The sequence below is a fragment of the Stegastes partitus genome, unplaced genomic scaffold, assembly GCF_000690725.1.
Source record: "Stegastes partitus isolate 25-593 unplaced genomic scaffold, Stegastes_partitus-1.0.2 Scaffold737, whole genome shotgun sequence".
NCBI lineage: Eukaryota > Metazoa > Chordata > Actinopteri > Pomacentridae > Stegastes > Stegastes partitus.
This window is the reverse complement of record NW_007578468.1, coordinates 189,414-196,324: the sequence shown is the minus strand read 5'-3', so window position 1 is coordinate 196,324 and position 6,911 is coordinate 189,414. Positions and strand designations below refer to the sequence as shown.

Here is a 6,911-nt window from a genome sequence, read left to right as displayed (position 1 = left end):
TGACAACTGACAGGGTGGACGGGACTGAGACCTCAGAGTTTGACAGAAACAGTAAGATGTCATTCGCATATAACGCTATCTTGTGGGTGGTCTTGCCTAAAGTGAATATCCTTACTATTCCTGATGCATTCTGCTAGTGGCTCTAAAGTGAGGGCAAAAAGGAGGGGGGAAAGCGGGCACCCCTGTCTCGTCCCCCGGCACAGTGGAAAAGGGGGTAAACGCGCGCCATTGGATGCAAGCCTCTGGGGAATGGTAAAAAAGTTTTATTCAGTTTATAAACTGCTCACCGAATCCAAACCTGTCCAGGACATTCCACATGAACCCTCACTCAACCCTATCAAATGCCTTCTCTGCATCTAATGATATAGCTAGGGCCCTATGTTGCATCTGTGTGCAATACTGTGCAACATTAAGAAGTCTTCTCACGTTGGAGTATGAAAATCTCCCCCTGACAAACCCTGTCTGATCAGTGTTTATAAGTAAAGTAAATAAATCTCCAATCTTCTGGCCAGTACTTTAGAGTAGTGATGTGTTGGTCGCGAACGAACCGATTCAAAGAGCCGGCTCTTTAAAGTGAACGATGGGAGCCGGCTCCCGTCAGTGAGCCGTTCTTTGCCCCGCCCACAGCCTCAGGCAGAATGACTGGAGGCGGTGTGCTCCATGCGTGCAGTGCATGACTGTCACGTGCTTGCTGTGTGCAACCAATCACAGGAGGATATACCAAGAAGAGGGGGGCGGGGTTGCGCCACAAGCTTGTGTTCATTGGACAGAGCACGCAGGTGGGGAGAGAGAGGAGCGACAACGAGAGAAGGCTCGAAAAAGAAAGCGAGGAAGAAAGATGAGGGAGATAAAACGGAGCAGCATTTGGATACACTTTAATAATATTGACAACAAATAGGCAGAATGCAGAATCTGCAAAAAAAAACTGTAATATCGAGCAGGGTCCACAAACGACCTCCACAGACAGGAGAACTGTGCATCCAACAGTTCAATTGGAAGGAACAAGGCAGGCGAGTGCGCCTATACACACACACACACACACACACACACACACACATATATATATATATATACTACTCACAATAAGTTAGGGATATTGTTATTTACATGAGTGCTTTTCCTATTTGGTCTGAATTTTAATGAAATAAGTAAAAGTTCCCTTTCATATTACTAATAATGAATGAGAAGAAACACCATTTTCATTAGTTTAGTATTTATTAACCCCAAAATTTAAACAATAACAAGGATAGCCCCAAATAACAAAAATTGACAATGTCAGTAGTGGGTGTTTCCACCATTTGCTGTAATGACAGCTTGACAACGTTGTCTCATGCTCCTCACTAGCCTCATGATGTAGTTCTGAGGCAATGCGTTCCACTCTTCCACAAGTGCAACGCGCACTTCTGCCAGGTCACGTGGGGGTGGATTACGGTGATCCAGTCTCTACTTCAGCTGGTCCCAGATGTGCTCTATGGGGTTCAGGTCAGGAGACATTGCTGGCCATACCATATGAGGCACTCCAACTTCCTGAAGTTGAGTTGTGACAATTCTGGCACGATGTGGTGGAGCATTGTCATCCATGAACAGAAAGTTGGGGGTGTGCTGGCGGGATTGGGGGATGATGATGGGTTCTATGATGTCTCTGAGGTAGGAATGTGCAGTGACTGAGCCATCTACAAAAACCATATCTGTTTTGCATTGGCTGGTGATGCCTGCCCACACTGTTGCACTTCCTCCACCAAAGCGAACCCTGGGGACCATGTTAACCTCGGCATATCGCTCCCCTCGCCTTCTCCAGCAACGCTGACGACCATCATTTCTGTGCAAGGTGACTCAACGCTCATCAGTGAACAGGACGGTAGACCACTGCTGCATTGTCCAGGTCACATGGTCTTGTGCCCACTGCAAACGTTCACGGCGGTGTCTTGGTGTCAGTGGAGTCACCTGCAACGGTCGTCTGGCATTCAAGCCAAAGTGGTGGAGTCGGTTGCCAATGGTTTGTCTGGAAACCCTAGTACCCCTCACATCTCGTAAACGGGCCTGCAGCTCTGTGGCACTTGCATAGCGATGTCTGAGTGCATAGGTCCTGAGGTACTGGTCATCGTTGCGGTTGGTCACTCTTGGGGCCCCACACACCCAAGTTCACGAGCAACATCCGACTGCCTGCCACCAACTCAAAGGCGTGCTAAGGCCAGGTGGCGCTGCTTGTCCGTTAAGTGATGTCGTGTGTTCATGGCTTTTTGAACGATGAACTTGAAATGACTTACTGACAATGCCAGCTTTTTATACCCACAGAATGTTGAAATTGGTGCCACACTGAAAAGGGTTGTCTTTTAGTTTTTTGGTATTGGCCCCAATATGTAAGGCACACTGTACACAGTGAGACCATTACATGGAAAACCCAAAATGAGGTGTGTCTATCACCCCAATACAATAGCCTCCCTGTCCCAGAAATCTCTGAAGTGAAACAAAGACTGTATGTATGAAATCCACTGAGTCTCTCACAATATCCCTAACTTATTGTGAGTAGTGTATATATGTGTGTATATATTTATCTATGTTTCTAACTCGGGTAATTTTAGTTTTGCTGCTATTTTGTTCATTGTAATACAGCTGTTTCTTTTTCAATGTTATTTATTCTATTATTTATGTTATTTTCATGTTATTTTATATTTATTTGTGTTTAAGTAAACACTGAAAATCTCAATAACTGTCCTTTTTTATTTTGATGCTTAAGTTTTTAAAGATGTTTCTATCTGCTTTGTGTAGCAGAGTGGTTCTACAAGCAAGTCAGTGTGTTCATTGGGTGGTTTCATAGAGTTACAAGGGTCTGTAAATGCAATGAAAACAAGTGGCTACAGCAATTTACTGATACTAGAAAATGTAATTTTTACTTGTGAATTCTGTAGCACAAAGGATGTATTGAATTATTTAAGAGGTATGTGTACACCTATGTATATATCATAAGTCAAACAACACTAAATTTGGCTGAATTAGAAAATGTATGAGTGGTAAATTGAAGAGCTGTTTGGGAGCCGAAAGAGCCGGCTCTTCTTGGTGTGCTGAGCCGAATGATCCGGCTCACTCAAAAGAGCCGTAATTCCCATCACTACTTTAGAGAGTATCTTGCTGTCCACATTTATAAGGCTGATAGGTCTGTAAGAACCACACTCATCTGATGGTTTATTTTTTTTTCAGGATTAGAGGGATATTGGCTAGATTTACAGAGGAAGAGAGACATTGCCTTCTGAAAGAGTCCAAAAACATATTAGTCAGAGGGCCCACCACAACTCTGCTCAATTTTTTAGAATACTCCGGTCCATACCCATCCGGTCCTGGTGCTTTCCCACTCTGAAGTGTGCGAATGGCATCCAGAACCTCTTCCTTGGTAACTGGTCTATTCAGAGATTCCTGCTGTTCTACTGAGAGAGAGGGAAGACTGACCTGATCCAGGAAGGATCTTCTTTGCTCATCTGCAGTATCAGATTCGGTGGAATATAACTTGTAATAGAACTGTCTCATAATATTGTTAATTTTTTTTGATTCATGAACTTTGTTTCCATTGCTATCTTTAAGTGACGATATTAAACTAATGGTATTTCTGCCCTTTGCCAGGTGGGCAAGAAGGCGGCCAGGTTTATTGCCATGTTCATATAGTCCTGTCTGTGTAATGGCTCTAAAAATGTTAACTGTCTAAAAGTCAAAGGAAACATAATATGTAATTCTGTGTTAAAAAGAGAGAAGGAAGTAATTTGCTTTAGTTCATATTAGCACTTCAAAAGGGAAAAGCGCGCATATCATAATTCATCTTATAGAAAACAGTGATTGCACAGTGATTTCCTGATTGATTGATCCACTATCGATTACTCTGGTCTTCAAGCTAAAAAGTTATAAATGACGCATTAGCACAATAACGAGTTAAAAATGCCATTGTTTAAATGTTTTTTTTTGCTCATTTACTATTTTGCCTTGTTTTAATAGAGTATTTCTCTCAGAATTTATGTTTTAAGAGTTTTTGCCTGCTGATCAGGAATCGATTGAGTATGCCTGAGTTCACGTAGGGGAAATGTGTCTGCTCGTCCATGTATTTGTATTTTGCACTACTGTATCAGCTAATGTAAAATAATATTTAGCTCTGAGTTTTGTATTTTGCAATTTGTTTATAAAATGATGTATTGTTGGAATATTGTTCCGATATAAGAAATATATTACAAGACTGGACGTGAAGGAAATAACACCACCTCGTGTCTTGTGCTCATTATTCCCCTTTCCAGGGGTGTAACATCTGTCAAATAGGATAGAAGCCTCTGCTTTGCTTGTTAAGAGTTGGTTAAGTGCTGATCTTGCGGATTCTAATTTCTTGAGATTCTGCTTAGACGGAGAACTCTTGAATGTGTTCTCTAGGTCCTCGATCAAATGTTCTAGTTCCAATTGCTTCCTGATTGTATCCCTTTTATGTGCTGCTGTGAAAGATATAATAGACCCCATTATAAAAGCCTTAGCTGTTTCCCACAATAAGGAAGGAGTTATACCTGGAGTGTTATTTGTTGACATAAAAAGTTCCCATTGCTTCTCCAGAAAATCCAAGAATGGGGGGCTACTTAACAACGAGGGATTAAGTCTCCAGTGGCGTGAGGAGGGATCGAGATAGGGGGGAGAGACAGTTATAGATACTGGGTTGTGATCAGACAATGTACGTATTTCAATTGAGCATGCTTTTACTCTGTCCATCACCTCTGTAGAGACTAGAAAATAGTCAATTCTCCACAGGGATTGGTGGGGGTGGGGGTGAGAGTAAAAAGTGTAGTCTTTTTCCCTTGGATTTCTGATCCTCCACACGTCAAAGAGACCGAGGTCTGCACACAGCTCCTTCAACCTCGCTGTCTTTTTTGTGGTGAAAGCTTGCTTTGGTGGCGGTTGGTCAATACTAGCATCCTGAACACTTTTAAAGTCTCCTCCAAGAACTGTGAAGGGGGTTAGATGTGAGAAGAAAGAGGGTTCAAATGTGTTTGGGCCGTAAACAGATCCGATAAGGATTCCTTCCCCATAAAGAAATCCTGAAATGATAACAAATCGACCTTCATCAATGATCTCTTCCAGATTAAAGGGCAATTTCTTCTGGATAAAAATGGCTTCTCCCATACTATGCGAGTTAAAGGATGAATAGAACACCTGGCCTATCCAGCCCCTCCTCAGTTTAATGTGTTCCACCTCTGTTAGCTGAGTTTCCTGTTGGAGGGCAATTTGTGCATTCGCTCTCTTTAAAAAAGAGATGATCTTCTGTCTTTTTACAACATGGCCTAACCCCTTGACATTCAAAGATATAATCTTAATATCACTCATGATGGTTATATGAAAACTGGATCCGCCAATAGTGTACAGACCGAATAGTGGGGAGGTTGCGAGCATTGCCAGCATGTCAACATTATGTTCCCAGATCGTAGCAAAGATGAAGATGCAATAAGAACAAATGTGGTAGGGTTCAGTGGTGGTGAGGAGGTGGTCTTACATTTTGGAGCACTGTAAACAAAAATTCTGCCCCCAAACAGCGGGCTTTGAACACTGAAACAGACCTCAACAGACCTAAAAACAAACAAAAAGCACAACCATATTAACCAGGTTTGTGTAACAGTTACAGCAGGTTGTATGACACTGAAAGCGAAATGAAATGAAATGAAAAATACTTTATTTATCCCAGAAGGGAAATTCAATAAAAAGACAGAGACACCGAAGAAGAAAAGTAACATTGATCTCTTCATGTAACCCCCACCCCCATGACAAAATTAGTTTTTTATATATATATCATAATGAACCAAACTAAATTTAATTTGACTTTTACCTTTTGAATTTGCACCATAGTCATTAGGACCCTAACTTATCAGATAAGTGCAATGTGGCCGCATTAACTGAATCTTACTAAAGGCTTTTCAAGACTACTGTGCACAGCTACACTGTGTGCACAATTATTAGGCAAGTTACATTTTTGAGGATTAATTTTGTTATTGTACAACTACAGTGCTCTTGGTCAATCCAAAATGTTAACAAACCCTCAAACTTGAACATTGAAGTAGTAAAAGTGAAGTTTTGGCCTTCTTAAGAGAATATCTATATGTACACCATTATTAGGTAACTATTAGTGTGCAGAATTATTATGCAACTAAATGAAAAACAAAGATTTTCCCATCTCACTTGTTTATTTTCACCTGTTAAAGTTAGTATAATAAACACATTCAAAATTTACAAATAAACATTTCTGAAATTAAAAAAAAAAAAACCCTCAGTGACCAATATAGCCGCCCTTCTTTTCGATAACAGTCACAAGCCTTCCATTCACAGAGTCAGTCAGTTTCTTGATCTGGTCAGAATCAACTTTTTATGTAGCCGCAACCACAGCCTCCCAGACACTGTTCAGAGAGGTGTACTGTTTACCTTCATTGTAAATTTCCTGCTTAAGAAGGATCCAAAAGTTCTCAATAGGGTTTAAGTCAGGTGAAGAAGGGGGCCATGTCATTAGTTTTTCATCTTTAAGGACTTTACTGGCCAGCCACGCAGTGGAGTACTTTGATGCATGTGATGGAGCGTTGTCTTGCATAAAAATGAAAGTCTTCTTGAAAGATGCAGATTTTTTCTTGTACCACTGCTTGAAGAAAGTGTCTTCTAAAAATTGGCAGTAGGTCTGAGAGTTGATTTTGAGTCCATTTTCAACCCGAAAAGGTCCAACTAGCTCCTCTTTAATAATACTTGCCCATACCAGCACCCCACCTCCACCTTGCTGCCGTCTGAGTCGAAGTGGAGCTCTGTGTCCGTTACTGATCCAACCACGGGCCCATCCATCTGGTCCATCAAGAGTCACTCTCATCTCATCAGTCCACAAAACCTTTGAAAAATCTGTCTTCAGATATTTCTTGGCC

The 6,911-nt window shown here is 41.5% G+C and overlaps 1 long non-coding RNA gene across 1 annotated transcript in view; it reads left to right on the top strand.

Annotated features, from left to right (window-relative positions):
- The first annotated feature begins 2,676 nt into the window (after nt 1-2,676).
- Nucleotides 2,677-6,911, top strand: part of LOC103364277 (uncharacterized) — a 10,641-nt gene continuing 6,406 nt past the window's right edge. The window contains exons 1-2 of the long non-coding RNA XR_520535.1: nt 2,677-2,687; nt 4,973-4,975. This is a non-coding gene — a long non-coding RNA (uncharacterized LOC103364277). The remainder of the gene's footprint in view (nt 2,688-4,972; nt 4,976-6,911) is intronic.